At 38.0% G+C, this 16,156-nt stretch overlaps 2 long non-coding RNA genes across 2 annotated transcripts; one reads left to right on the top strand and one right to left on the bottom strand.

The window, feature by feature from the left end:
- The first annotated feature begins 3,460 nt into the window (after positions 1–3,460).
- Positions 3,461–7,494, top strand: LOC118814060. The gene is made up of 4 exons (XR_005007691.1): positions 3,461–3,495; positions 5,322–5,427; positions 5,649–5,731; positions 7,383–7,494. It is a non-coding gene; the product is annotated as an uncharacterized LOC118814060 (long non-coding RNA).
- A 6,999-nt stretch (positions 7,495–14,493) lies between these two features.
- On the bottom strand, positions 14,494–15,279 carry LOC118814068. Its single transcript, XR_005007692.1, has 3 exons — positions 15,142–15,279; positions 14,921–15,053; positions 14,494–14,580 (listed from the first exon to the last, which is right to left on the bottom strand). It is a non-coding gene; the product is annotated as an uncharacterized LOC118814068 (long non-coding RNA).
- Between the last annotated feature and the right edge of the window lie 877 nt (positions 15,280–16,156).

The following is a 16,156-nucleotide window of genomic DNA, read 5'->3' on the forward strand; positions in this document are numbered from 1 at the left end:
ATATAGTGGTCATTGTTATTTTACATTGGAGTTGAATTTAAATAATGAGCTTAGAGTGCAGAATTTCAGCTTTGAGGGTATTTATATCCAAATTGATGAACGTTTAAGAATTACAACTATTTTCATAGATAGACCACAGCCCATACGAAATAGGAGCTGAACCTGAAAGCAGCTCGATGGTCCGTGCTGTCTTACCTTAGAAGGCAGCCTTGTGATGAAAGTGCCTGTCAACAAACTGAGCTTCAGTCGCATTTGGAAGGCAGCTGCACAATGCCATTGCAAAGACACTGACAGCTACTAGTTGTTAGCATTGAAGTGTAGTGCTAGCAGTTCCTGGGGGTTTCATCCCCCAGAAGCGATGAAATCTATTTTCACACATGGTAACCCATCACATGTTACACCATGATTGTTCAATGTCCTAATTTTAATAATAAAAAATCTTTTGTGAAATACAGCTTCATAAAGAAATGCTGGTTGAGAACTGAAGTTCTGTGAAAATGAAAACTCATGAGCGTTATTGTGTCCTGTGATGAACCTAAAACCTGCCTGTCTACTTTGCTGAGCTGATCATTTACATACCAGCCAGCGCCCTTGTGTAATACTGTGATTTCTCAGAAGAGGTACCAGTTCCCCACCTTACCTGACATAATTCTGGCAGTTGGCACATTTTGAGAAATGACACCTTTGTGAATGGACCAACACTATACATGACCACAATCTCACAGACACAAACATGGCGTTTCAGTGCAATACATTCACAGCACCAAGTTTCAGTCAATCCACTGAGACATACATTGTGTTTTAGATAAACTGTAACTACTTGTGCTGGTTACTATACCTATCACCCGTTTCAGTATTGGTTTTAACATGCCTTCGTCCTTTCCCCCCGAGACAATCTCTGACGCCATCTTAATGGCCGTTCATTGGACGAGCCCTCGGAAGAGTGAGGAATCAAGTAAAAATGTCAACTGGCAGCAGAATTTGTCTTTTCAAACTCCAAAAAATGGAAGACAAAGCTGTTTGTAAGCTGTAAACTACTTTCAAATGCTTAATGTTTCAAAACCATAACATTTGATTTGCTAGGCTTTAGGTTGCAAACTTTCATCACATTACTCTGCTATCTTGCTAGTTAGCATGATAAAAGCTATATGGCTAACAACAACAAAAATGACACTACACCACAGGTCTGCACCAAAGCTTGTAGCCAGACAAAGCAATCATTCACCAATATTAATGTACATTATGTTCAAACTTTTCAAAAACATTTTCACACCACAAAATCTTCTCCTCACTGTCCCCTCCAAGTGATAAGTTATATATAGGTCGGTATCAAATCTACCTTTTCTGTGAAGGATCTTACAGAAAGCAATTGTATTGGAGCCGAACTCTTAGCAACAAAAAATTGTATACATGAAGCATTTCAATGAGTGTGTTTCCATGCACACCAGTAATACAATCATTTCAACAGTTATCTGATTATTCAAGTGGACATGTAAACTCTTATGCCTTAGATCTTAGATTTCTAGAATTTCGACCTGGAATTTAGGTCAGTAATCGGCTTTTTCAGTCACATGTCCAATGCTGGCACTACATGCTTGACTAATTGAAGAATTTGAACATTATTATCTAGAGGATGTATATTCATATTTGTCAATAAAGTGACTCCATGTTTTAAAAAAAAGCTGCAGGAAGTTTGATTTTGACTGGTTGGGAAGTAGAAATCTGATTATTGCCTGACTCATACAGACCTGGAGTTTTTCCATTATAGGATTACCCAAGTGCATTCAAACCCATTGAATGAATGACTGACAAAATCTTTTTTGCAGTTTTCAGATCATTTTCAGACCATACTGTTAAAAATGTTTCTACTGCAACACACAAAATAATGCACTAGGCCACAGTTTATGTTACTACGCTGTGCAAATTTACTAAATGATCCTTTTCTTCCCAGTTGCTCCACTTTGATTTTAGATTTAGAAACTTAAAACATCTTTATGAACAAGTAGATATGTTACCAAGTTTGTTGCACATCAGTAAGCATGTCAAGTCTTGTAGGATAAGCGTATTTGTGCGTCAGAAGAACTACACTGTAACTGGAAAGGAATGAAGCAAGATGGATGGGAACCAAAACCATGTGTGGTAACAGGTTCTTAACCGATTGTGATTTCCTGTTGGATTACTCCTCCACATGCCATGAAATGAAACTTAAAATGGCGTTAATCAAGTCAAGCCTGTTTTACGACAGTAATGTTCTCTATTGAACAGAGGATGCTACACATCCCTTCTTTAATGTTCATATGTGATAGGTGATAACCATGATCATACCCAGAGAGTATTCAGAATTGCTTTGAGCTTTAACATATCAATGAACACAGCATGGTCGAATGAGTTAGAGCATCCCTAGTAGCTTTCTTTTGCCCTTTAAAGGGAAATTCCACTGATTTGTCAAAGCTTCTGCATAATTTAATCGGTGAAACTAAGTCATTCAGAGAGATTTGATTTGAAGTGCTGCATTACAGACAAACTCACTGATGATTTTCTTTACAATGGCTGTGGTAGGAACTAGGAGTTGCAGTGTCTCCAGAGAACAAAAAGCCATTTTATTTATTATACAAAACAACCAGTGAACCTACATGTGTCCTCTGAGTCCTTGTCATTGATGATGGTAAAATAGTGGTGAATCTCAACAAATATATTTTCTTTGGGTCCTTTTTTGCTTACAGCACCTTGCATGTACCTCTCCACTAATAATGCTAATTATTTCTAAGATAGGTTTTAGGCCAAAACCTAATCAAAACTATGTTGAACCAATGTCTCAGGCCCCACACAACATATCTGTGATCATTTCATATAATCATTTTCTGTGAGGTTGCTTTTATATGCATTAAGCACTTCAGGCTTCTGGCTCCGTCACCAATATTGTGAACAATTCTGACTTGAGAAGTTTCTCTAGGAAGGAGTATTTCATATCAGCCTGCTCTGAATTACTTTGGTCACATCTTAACTGTTTATGCAAAAATTGTTAAAAACTGATAGAATTTCCCTTAAATTAAGTCACAACACTGTCACAAGGGCTGACTTTGCTGAATCTGTTTTCACTATACTCATCGTTTTCATCGTTGACATTACTGGCACTCTTGGTGAAGATGATGGAAAAATCCAAGGTCTGTGTGGTTTAACCACTATTACAGTTAAAGTTTGGGAGAAATATAGGACTGATGTTCAAATGCTTTACTGTTCAGAAAAAGAAAATCATTCATTAAGCAGTCATTCGCTTTTTCCTTTAAACAGTTGCCACAACTAGAGGCCCCTTCAGAAATTCTCAAAAGCAAAGAAGCCCATAGAAACACGACTGAAGTAAAACAACAAGTTAGTCATCTGTTCTCCTTCTGCCCGCCCATCCACTGGAAGATGACTGGCTGGCCGCCTTTATAAACAGCCGAGCTGCGTATTCTCCTTTGTAGCAGCCAAAGAACAGTAATGAAGATGGAAGGGGTGAGTGTCTTTTTAAAGTTCTGTGTCTTGAATTAGCTATTAATGTAAACTCTTTTGGCCTTAACCTTCATCTATAGAGCTTCTAACATGTCTCAGTTTTCAATCATCCTTCTGTGAGAATAGAAACACAGATCAGATTACACTTTTTATCCTTCACCCGTATTCTGACCTACCATCTGTGTTACACATCAACATCCCATGCTAGTTTGCATTCAGTTGTACCAACTGACAACTTACTGGTGACTTTATTCTCACCTGGGAAACTAAACATGTACATTGTAAATAGGCTGCTTCTGCATAGATAACTACCAGACAGACAGACTTCAGCTTGAGCTGTTTGTGCGAGTATATGGAAGTGATTCTGCTGTCCCAGTCAACTAGCTATCCATATCTATACATGTATTTAGCATAGACTAGATAAATTGTCATATTACTGTATCGAAATATTGCCCTCATTCTTCCACACTATAATTGACAGACTTTTGAGTAACCATAAAACCATTTCTTTTTCACTCTGGTAATAATTGGCTCAGCTGTAGAAATCATGCCTTTTCCCCCCTTTCCAGTAGCACTAATGAACGAATCAGATTCTTAACAAAAAGTACTTTGAAAAATAAAAGTTTTTTTTTTCTTTTACAGGTGTGCACACTTAAAACCAATTCTGAAGATCAGCTTTTTGATATTTTGCAATTTTTTAAATGGATGGACAAATTTTTGTTCCATGTTTTAACAATTAACATTTGGTTTTTAAAGCTGAAATTTTACAAATATATGAATGCATACTGTAGTTTACCCACTAACACAACCGAATCAGTTAAACTCTGTTGTGAAACTCTGCGTAATATACTTGGCCCAGTTGTTTATCAAAAAGGAAAAATTACTAAATCGATTCCAAATGATCTGCTATTAGCAAATGAAATACCCTGCACTATAGAAATTAGAAACTATAAAGAAAACAAAATAACCATAGGAAGTGGATGTTTCTATGGAAACGGTCACGTCCTGACTGCCTGGCACGTTCTTAAAGATCAATATGACTCTGAAATACATATTATCTTCCCCTTTTCAGAAGGTTTTCTGGTCTACAAAGCTGAGTATACAAAATATTGCAACACGTACCCAGACAGAGATCAGGCCTTTCTTAAACTGCTTGGAAATACTAATCCTCTGGGTGATGGTCTACAAAACCAGATTGGTAAAGTTAATGAAAATGACCATGTATATTTTTATACATTAACAGATTCAGGCCATTTCCAAAAGCAGGAGTGCAAAGTCATTCGCCCATATTCACATATGAAGTCCCAAATGCTTCATTCTGAATTTGTAGTGTCAAAAGCAGGCAGAGATGGTGACAGTGGCTCACCTGTATTCTGTAATGGGAAGTGGGTGGGCACATATTTAGGCATCTTCTTTAATGATAGTCATAAACTAAAGTATGGCCGCTGTTCAGAAATTGATCCTGAGATAAACCCCTGGGCCTCTTCAACGATCAGTGATTCCCATTTTCCCATAACTTGTCCTCTCAATGTTGAGGAGTAGCGGCTCTACTCTGAGCTCCTCCCAAATGGCTGAGCTCTCTTTTTTATATATTTGTGTGTATTAAGTTTTATTAATTCTTAAAACTTACATATTCTTACATATATTAAAAAAGCAAAAAATAAATAAAATAAAAATAAATAAATAAAATAATTTATATATATATATACATATATATATATATAAATACAAATATTGCAATATAACAAACATATATTTGTAAAAAATCTGTTTTCAAAATAAAAAAGTGAATTTAAAAACAACTGTCTGGCACTGTTTCTAAATGCCAGGTTAGACAGAATATTGGCTTACTGAGCTGATCAGTGGTCTGTTAAACCTCTTCCAACTTCATCACATCTGGCTGCTGCCCAAGGAGGAATCTTGTGTGTTTTCCAGGTAATCACAGCACTGCATTCATAATTTTAATAAGTTTAGCTTTCAAGCAGATATTTTTGAATATTTCCTTTTATTGCCTTTTCAAATGATCATGGTGAGCTCCAAGTTTGGAGAGTAAGTAGATTTGGAATTTATTCACAAAAGCTACCAGAGTTAAAGTGTAGATGGTCACCTTTCATTTGAAAGTATTGTTATATCCCACACATGCTTTTTTCCAACAGCTGAAAATGAGTATTCACCACCAAGCTGTACCTACACCTCACTTGGGTACAGACATCACCCACAGCTGCATTCTATGATGAAGGTGAGATTCTGTGATGATGTGATGAGTTTGATTCAGAAAAGTGGTTGTAACTGACGCCACTGTGAACATAAGGTTTATCTTTATCTTTGGTTTTGTTATGATTATCCATAATTCGGTACTATAAACTCCATTGGCATTGTACTGCTGCAGTGCTTCTGTGATATATTACTGTGGTCATATGACAATATCGGAATGAAATGATATGCTTATTACTGAAATACGATAAACATGAATGAGTTCTGCATAATCATCTTTGAGATGTCAACAAAGTCATTCAGAGTGGCTTGATGTGAAATTGTAGAGAAGCACACTGACTCAGATTCCTTTACAGTGGTTCATTATAACACAAATATAGAAATTGAATGCAATCTAAACACTAGTGAACCTACATGTGTCTTGTTTTCATATGTAATGTTGATGAAGGTAAAATAGTGACATGTAAGTTTTCTTTGGGGTCTATTTTGCCCCACATGTCCTGCATGTACCTCTCCACCATTAATGAATTTTAAAAATACTTTTTAGGCTAAAAATGTTCTCAAACTAAAATACACTCTCAGCCGTCAGGCAGCGTAATAATAATCATTTCATTTAATAACTGTCTGTGAGGGAGAATAAACACTTCAGGCATTTAGTTCCTCTTACCATCACTGTGAACCATTCAGACTGAATGGACCATTTAACATCAATCCACTCTGAACGACTTTGTTTACATCTTCTCCATTCATTTTGCTGAAATTTTGAAATCTTGATTGGTGGAATTCCTGTTTAGTAATTCAGACTTAACCCTTGTGTGGTGTCTTTGTTATTCAGTGGTCTGATGGACCCACAGCATTATTGTTTTATTTAATCAATACAGCCATAACAGTTTATGTCAAAATATCAGATGTTTAAAATCACAAAAAAAGTCACAAGTGGCCAGCGTAGGGTTCTCCTTTAGCAGCTGTGGCCAGTCAGCAGTCTGTCCATGTTGTCCACCCTCACACACACACACACACATATCGTCACTGTTTACAGGAGAGGTCAAAAACTTTCTTTACTTTCAATGTAAGTTAATGGAAAAAGTTTTTATTCTAAGCAATTTAGGAGCGTTTCTATTGGTCCAATCATCATGAAATCTTCACACAATGTAAAAGACAACTGCTGAGCTCAAATGATGCAGAAAAATACAAATCGCAGAAAATGGAGATACAAGTTTTTCATTGGACAACGATATACAAACACACACACAGACACAGAAACACACGCTAACAGCAGGCCATGCAGGAGGAGAACAGAGTGAAGGGACACAGCACCTCCGCACTTTAATTCTTCATGGGTTCACCCCAACACCACATGTGTAATATAAATGTGTAGTGTGAAGTCACTAAAAATGTGTTCTTTTATATGTTCTTCACAGAAAATGAGCAAAGGCCAAGGAATCTGAGGTTAAAATAATAATAAATTTGGTCTTTTGGTAAACATTGAAAATGGGTCCCACAGACCCCAACATCACACAAGGGTTAAACAAGTGCTTTAATGTTGCAGTAGCGATAACTGCAAGAACAATACTATCTATAAAAGAACAAACTGTTCATCCCAAATGCACTATTGACTGACTTCTCTGGGCAGTTCTAGAAACACAGCAGTTAACACCTGTGTACTTCATCTACAGAGACACATCCAGAAGCTGCAGCCTCCAGTCTGTATTCCAACAGCAGTGCCTGGTGAACCCTCACTGCCAGTTTCATCAACATCAAAAACCTTCAGCTCTGTGTACACAATTTAAAAGAAAACATCAACCTACAGCCTCCAGTCTGCATTCCAACAGCAGCAAAAGCAGTACTTTTTTAAGACACACAAGTTCCTCCTTGCTCTTTCTCTCTCTCATCTTTCTATTATTGCTTCAAATATTTTCTTTGACCCCCCCCTCCAACAAAAAACAGCAAAAAAAAAAAAAACAGCAAAAAAACAAATAAACCCCTTTTCCCACTTTAGCTGTTTGGTCATTATTCTCTATAACTTATTTTGAGTAAAGCAAAAGTTTGATTCTAAAGACAAAAAGATGTCAGAAAATGTTCTTATAACATATTCTACAGGGAGACATTACCAGCCTCTATTACAGTATACTGTGGGCTCATTATATGTAGTGATTTTTGGCTGCATGCTCTCACACACTGGATTTGAAGTGAAACAATTACATTGAGGTTAAAGTGCAGAATGTCAGAGTTGGCAAGGAATTATAGTCCTTTTTATACACTGCCCACAAATTTAAAGAACAAAAAGCAATTTGCTGCTCTGTTGTTTCTTGTGCTTAGCAGTGTTGTTGCAGAGTTAGAAAGCTAAAAGAAGATCTAGATTTGATTCAGTGTGTCTAAACAGAAACAAAAACATCTACGTTTAGCAGAGCCTTTAACAGACTGGCAAGAGGAAGAGATGATTGACATCACTTATTTTCTTTTCACTGTGATTCCAAGTACGAAGGCTAATATCTAGATACTTACAGGGAACCCTCGGAGCCTTCTAGGCCTTGAGGAAACAGCTAAAGATTTCTGGGAACAACAAAATACATATCATATAAAAAATACATTTTTATTTCAGAGAATCTTCATGCTTGTGTCTAAACACATACCGAAGCAATGCTCTTATTTCATTGTTAACTTTTAAATGGAAACAAAATGGTTAAAAGTTTGAAATGTATCAGCCAGCAAATACAACCAAGCTACCATTGTTTTGGACTTCAGGAGCTGAACTGAAGGCTTTGTGTCATAGATTAACCACTAATACAATAAAGAACCGACAGTTGAAGCAACTAACCACTTGATTTCCAATTGGTGGCCCCATTTTTATAAGAAAAAAAGTCACTCTGACCCAAAACTTGAGGTTTTGTGTACTTATATAAGAAGTTGCTCTCAGTCATATTGGGCCGACTTTGTTTACATCTTCTCCATTCATTTTGCTGAAATTTTGAAATCTTGATTGGTGGAATTCCTGTTTAGTAATTCAGACTTAACCCTTGTGTGGTGTCTTTGTTATTCAGTGGTCTGGTGGACCCACAGCATTATTGGGTTTTTTTTAATCAATACAGCCATAACAGTTTATATCAAAATATCAGATGTTTAAAATCACAAAAAAATTCACAAGTGGCCAGCGTAGGGTTCTCCTTTATGGTTAAAAGTTTGAAATTATCAGCCAGCAAATACAACCAAGCTACCATTGTTTTGGACTTCAGGAGCTGAACTGAAGGCTTTGTGTCATAGATTAACCACTAATACAATAAAGAACCGACAGTTGAAGCAACTAATCACTTGATTTCCAGTTGGTGGCCCCATTTTTATAAGAAAAAAAGTCACTCTGACCCAAAACTTGAGGTTTTGTGTACTTATATAAGAATATTTGCAGATAGGATTGGAGACCACTGCAATGAGTCTGTAGTCCCACTGTCACAGGGGGCCCCCTCTTGGTCTAAAAAAGAATGGAAAATGCAACTTGAAGATTAAGTGCACACATTTATCAGTATAAAATAACTAAGAAGGAAATAAATAAAGTTAGAGTTTACTTGTTTAAAGACTCTTGCATATAAAGTCAGTTTTTATTGTGATTTTGTCTGCAATTAATATTTTCCTTGATTAAATTAATGTAATATTAAATATTGGCAGAACTGACTGGCTTTCACACGGTTACAGGTCAGGTATAATCAAAGAAGGCGCATGTATTTTAAGGTTAACCCCAACCCAGATTCTGATGGCAACTGTAGTAGAACTCCACACCCAGATAAATGCCAGGTTTGAGAGGACCTGCAATTGAATGTTGAATGTTTGTTCAGCATGTAACAGCATTTAATAATGTAACTGTCCTCCTACTCTTTTAACCACTGTGCTATTCTATACCTCCAGATATTATACTCCCTCCACCTTTTCTTCTGCATGTCTTATCTCTATTTTAGGTTGGAACAAACATGGTGAAGTTCTTCCAAAAGTTTGAGGTGTCAATACTATGGCCCCACCTCTTGATAAAATAAAGTTAGCTCAGTTATTTATTTATTTATTTATTTGGGAAAGAGCAAATTGTTTTTGTTTTGGGTGCTTCGTTTACTAAAATGTGTTTAAAATGTGTTCATTTCGTTTTATTTACATTCATATTTATTTAAATAATACTTTTGCAGGAATGATTATATGAAAGCATTATGATAAGTACCCATTAATAGGCTTGTCTAGTTAAATGACAACCCATGCTGGATTATATTAATCCAGTGTGCTCTGTCTAATAGTGATCCAGCCGTGTTGTTGAAAGAACCAAATTACCCTGTTTTCGACAAAATGCTTTCTAGAGTGCACCAAACAATTCTGAATGATTTTGCCTACATATCAGCAGCTGAATTAGGCTAAAATGTTTAGAAATCATTGGATTTCCGTTTAAGGCCTTGGCACAACAACCATGATTTACTCAATGTTTTTGCTACTTTCAGTTTCCTGCTTTAAATTTAATGTGACTGAACTGAAATGAGGGAAGGGAAAAGAAAAGATGAAAAATGTATCTCATGAATATAACTGATAAGGAACAAAATAACTATTTAATAAATAATGAATAATAAATCTATTACTGTTGCAACCTACTCCATTTACTGTTACAACCCACCCAGTAGTGAAGTAGACTGTAACAATGTAGCTCTAACCTCAATCTCATTTTGAGCAAGTAGATTTCTACAGTGCTGTTATTTGTACCAGACAAGCTGCAGTCTGTGCTTGACCCAGTTATTTATCAAAATAGAAATACGCTGAATGTTTTGCTAAGAGTTACTTTTAGAAAAAGAACCACCATGAGTTATACATATTATAAATCCCATATTTGTGTAGTCAAACAATATGATGGCTATTAAAGTGTAGACTGTCAGCCAGGGGTGTCACTAGGCCAGTTTTAGGGGGGCTTTAGCTCCCCAGGTAAATGTACATTATTAGTTCAAATTATCTTTTTTTTATCATTTTGCATTAATTCTTGCATTATTCAACTGTGCCGAATTCATAATATACTGTGAAAGCAGGGTGCAAACTGGGGAGACGCTCTTATCAACTCCTGCCTCTGTGGTGCTACCACAGATTTTCTAACATAACAGTAGACAGCAATCCTGCGGTTTAGCATTGGGGAAAGTATAACGCAGCCTCAGCCAATATTAGACAACTGTGGAGGAATTACAAAGCTTTTTATACACAGTCCACCCATTTTAGGAGACAAAAGGCAATTTTGAAAAGCTGCTCAGTTCTTGAGGTTTTAACTAACAGCTAACAGAAGATCTAGATTTGATTGACCGATGTAACCAAAACATCAGTTGTGTCTATTTGGTACAGAACACCCTACTAAACTTGGCACTGAAACCAGCTGGGCAGAAGAAGAGATGAGTGATGAGCTTCTCTCAATTGGTCCTCTGGTGCCCATGCAGCTCACTTCCAAAGACACTTTGGAAGGCAAAAGCTGGGGGCCTGAAATTGTCACTCCAAAATGTCTTTCACGTTTGTCAGTCACCAGAGGGCGCTGCAGAGCAAGTATAAAATGAATGGGTTAATGCAGAGCTTCTATGCAAATTCATAAAACAAATGCTTAATCATGAAAAAATAGCCATCATTTTCTGAACACAGAACAGCATAAACTATTTAAACACTCTTCATATTTTTCAGCACTTTTGAACCAGTAATAGGACTTCCTTTTTTAAGCAGAACAGCACACATCAAGCTTTACAGCTTTATCACATCATTTTACATACTGTCACAGAAAATCATTAATTTGAAAGATATAAAGTGATTGACAGGTTGTCAGTGAATCAAATAACAAGACAGTTTCTGTAGAAGGGGGCTGTATGATAACTTAAAACAGCTCAGATGTGCCTTTATTTTTTTGACTGAAATCGGCCCAAAAATAAATGGAAGTGAATGGGAGCTTCTCTCAAATGGTCCTCTCGTGCCCAATAGCTCAAGTCTGGTGGCACGCTTGGAAAGGCAAAAGCTGGGAGGGTCTGCCTTCTCATGGTGGTTATGTATATTCATGATGTTACTGCGTGCAAACGGCTTTTATCATCCAATGAGCTGATCAGCTCACCAACCAATTAAGCCTTAAAAAACTGGAAAATACCAGAACTGTTCTTTTTATTTTGTCATAGCATACAGTTTTCTTTGTCCTACTAGAAACTGTTTAGATTCACTTTATTAGATCCATTCATTCAACCCCATTCACTGAGGACTTACTTGCAGGTGCCATCTAACATATAACCTTTTAAAAAATTTTGGCAAAAAAGTGGCCAGGCTTCCCTTAAACTGGCTCTAATTACATTATTAATCACAGCAATACACTGGACCTACTTTTCACCCAATCTCAATACAAACATAATATTAATAGACTACAGATACTTTAAACTGAAATACAGTTAAATATTTTCTCAGGGCTTTCATTGTAAATCTTAAAATAAGTGCAAGTATGCAGAAAAGGATGTTTTGATTATTACTAACATCTGATACCTACAGATTAATCTTCGTGAACAATAACAGTCTGTAGTTTGTGAACAGTACTGTATTCAGGCTTTTAAGGTAAAATCTCTCTTAACCAGTCACTGTATAAGGCTACTCACAAAGGGAATCCAAAAACTTATGACTTGAGTATGTAAAAAAACACTGGTGATTACATATGACTGATTTTACAGATGTTAAAGCAACATTATGTAACAATTTTACTATAAAATAATAGCTTTGATGGTACACTGACTAATAATAGAGAGAATGGTGTCTTTGTCGCTGCCACTCCACCCGAAACGCCTGCTACAGCATTATGTAACTTTGAAGGAGTGGGAATGAAACCTCTTGCAAGAACTGCATAACGCTTTACGGCACCACGTCACATATCAACAATTACGGCTCTTCAGCTGGCTACAGCTGCGTCCCAATTCAGGGGCTGCATTCTTTGTAGGCTGCGTTTGAAGGCCGACTGCATCACAGCAGCGTGACTAGGCTGTCCAATTTCAAAGGCTCCTTTATATGCAGCCAAGAAATGTGTCCTCCTTTTCCATGGCAACGAAGGATCCAACTGATGGATCCTTTGCCAGAGCTGGTTTATGAGGAGCCTGGCCACTTCCTATTTCCCCCGTTATATCAAAAAACAGGACTGCAAAAGGCCAGAGAGCGCCCGCGATGAGTCCTCAATGAATGGGAGTAAATGGAGCTCAACGGCTAAAAACGAAAAGTTAAAATAGTTCCTTATCATATGCCTTTAATTTTAGACAGTAGAAGGATGTATTTGACTAAAAAAGTAAAGAAATGTTAACCATATATTTCAATACAACTCCCATAATTCGAGTTTGAAAGGTCTTAAAAATATAACAGCAGTGTTTAAATGTTTTATGCTATTCAGTGTTCAGGAAATGAATATTATTTTATATTTAAAATGTTTAAGCATTTATAAACTATGATTTTTGCTCAAATGCTCTATGTTAACCCATTCATTTTTGATTCACTCGGGAGCTCCCTTTTGCGTTTCAGAAACCCAGAAGACATTACAGAGTGGTAATTCTCCTCTCTACAAGTTCTCTGCCTTCGCCAGCCAACATATCCCGAGGTTCACTGTGTGCCAGCAAGGATTTGAGAACATGGCGGCGTCAGCAGAGGAACGAACAACGGCTAAAGAGTACACTTTTAAATGTAATTGGGTTTAAACTGAGTTGAATATGGTCTGAAGCAAAACTTACGCCAACGTTTCGTTTTGTTTTAGGAAGCAAGGAGTGGACAGAGTAAATTAAAAGACTGCGGGGGGCAAATGATGGTCTGCTCTCCGGAGCCAAAAATTCAGTGAGTGTGGCTTGGAGGTAAGCCAGCAACAGCCTACATGTAGTAAAATCATTCAACCATCTTGCAAAACTCTTAAAATTTCTGTTTTGCATCAACACAGTACATACAAACCATCAACTACACACTGATAGTATAATTAAAAATGTGACTTTCTTTTTCTGTGTACAGGGCATAGCAGTTTACAATAAAGTTTTGACATACGTGTTCTAATAGGTGATATTGTGCCTGTCTTGCTGTGTTTGCATCCCAGTGTTAACATGATCGATATGTTTTTCCTGTTTCTCTTACTTTTTCTCTGTGATTAGAACAATTCTGAAGAAAATGGGTCTGCTCTAGAAGGGAAAAAAAACGGCAAAAAAATAGTATGATTAAAAAAAATACAAGGTATGTTCATGTGATCTTAATTTGTTGTGCTGTTGCTGCTGTTGGTAATTTCCTATACCTTAGGACTTCAAGTATCCAGGGTCAGGAGAGGGTGTTAGTGGGAAACCAACTGCTGCAACGTGGCCATGGTTTGTCTTCATGGATGTGGTGTTGGGGCAGAGGCATTCCAAGTGCAGCAACGGGTGAGGAGGAGGAAAGGCAGCCAGTGGCAAGAGAAAGAAGGAGAAAAGGGAGAGAGAGAGAGAGAGAGAGAGAGAGAGAGAGAGAGAGAGAGAGAGAGAGAGAGAGGATGAGCTTCTAGAGCTTAAAAAAGAAAGTATGAGGTTGTAGAGAGAGGCAGAGGAGAGGAGAGCACAGGACAGCAGGGAAAGAATGGACAGGCTGTTCTCTCTACTGAATAAAGTGATTGAGAAATGAAATTAATTAAAATAAAGTATTAACTACGTTTGCATTTATTGGTTATGAATAAGAAGTCTTACCCCAAGATAGTCGTGGTCAGGTGGGACCTCCTCCAGAGCAGACACCTTTGCAGACCCACTAGGAAGCACCACTGACTGTCCCCAAGCCATTCTCCTCCTCATCTTCTGGACGTGTGTCCTCCTGGTTGAAAAACCTGTCCAGCACAGGAACATGCAGGTTCATCCTGACATACAGGGGTCTAGACTGATTTAGGGAAATAAAGAGAAGAAACAGTGTTAAATAAATAATAGCTAGGTATTTAATGTGGAGAAATTGAAATCTATTTGGGTCAACAACGCGATGCCCAAATTTTCTAACAGTATTTTTTTCAGTTTAAATGCATAAAAAGGTACTATATATATGTAATATGTTTACAAAGCAACTATTTACAAAACATGCAACAATACAAACCATAAAGTTAATAATTCATTCTTTTGATTTTTTTCAAATCTACTATATACTTTTTTTTTTTTTTGTTACAGCTGAGCAGGGAGTCTCTGGCGGTCCTGCTGGACCTGGATGGGCTGCCACAAAAAAAAAATACCCTGGTATCCTCTGTCAGTGGGAAATCATCAGGGGTGGTCTTGAGTGTGTTGGGTGATGCATATTTCCACTGTTTACCACATCATCCATCTACAGGGTTTTCAGGGCCGACTCAATCAACGGCTGCCATGTCACTAAGATGATTTCAGAAAGAGGCAAGTATAAAACACAGGGCATACAAAATACGACTTTGCAACCTTATTTTTACAAGAGAAGTCTTACCCCAAGATAGTTGTGGTCAGGTGGGACCTCCTCCAGGGCAGACACTTCTGCAGACAGCTGATCCCGCCAGGAAGCACCACTGACTGTCCCCAAGCCATTCCCCTCCTCATCCTCCACTAGATCCTCCTCAAGCTCATCTTCTGGGGCCATGATGTAACCAGTCCCAAGGCAGATATTGTGGAAGACACCACAGGCTGTTATTACCTGAAATAAAATGGTAAAAAAAAAAAACAGAAAAATTTGTACTCCTTAGTATTCTAAAAAAAATCCTGTTGAGTGACTACTTACATGAGGTACAAATGTGTGATGCACCTCCAGCACTTGTAAGAAGATGGCCCTGAACCTGGTTTTCATCATCCCAAAAGCACGCTCTATAATGGAGCCTGCTCTGGAATGGTGAACATTGAAGCGCTGGGCTCCCACACCTTGTACTGGCCTTTTGTAGGGAGCGATGAGGGGGAGAGGGTATTGGACACATGGGTATCCTCCATCTGCAAAGAGAAAGTGCCCTAGAGGAGGAGGGTAGAGTGAACGCCTGTACAGTGGGCTGTGGCGGAGCACTCTGGAATCGTGAACTGAGCCAGGCCATCCCACGTAGGTGTCAATGAAGAGGCCCTGATGGTCACAAACAGCCTGCAAGATTTTGGATGGTTGGTTTCCTGTCCTTGTAGCACTGACCATCAGGGCTGCTTGGTGGCTTAAAGCGGACATGGCAGCCAATCTGGCTGCTTTCTGGAAGGCCCTGTGTCTTGCGAGCCCTGCAAACCCATGGGATATTTCCACCAGGTCTTCTGGGGTCTTGGGGAGGTGGATGATGGTGTCGAATGGCCACCACCTCCACTGTGACTCTGTGGATGATGCGGATGACAGTGGAACGAAGCATCCCAAACACTCTGGAGACCACCCTGTATGATGTCCTGCTTGCCAGCCAGAACAGAAATACCAGGGTCTCAATTGTGGCACCCCATCCATGTCACCACCCTTGCTTGAGAAGCTCTAGCAGCTTTGCCATGGC

Source organism: Colossoma macropomum, unplaced genomic scaffold (assembly GCF_904425465.1).
Source record: "Colossoma macropomum unplaced genomic scaffold, Colossoma_macropomum, whole genome shotgun sequence".
Lineage (NCBI taxonomy): Eukaryota > Metazoa > Chordata > Actinopteri > Characiformes > Serrasalmidae > Colossoma > Colossoma macropomum.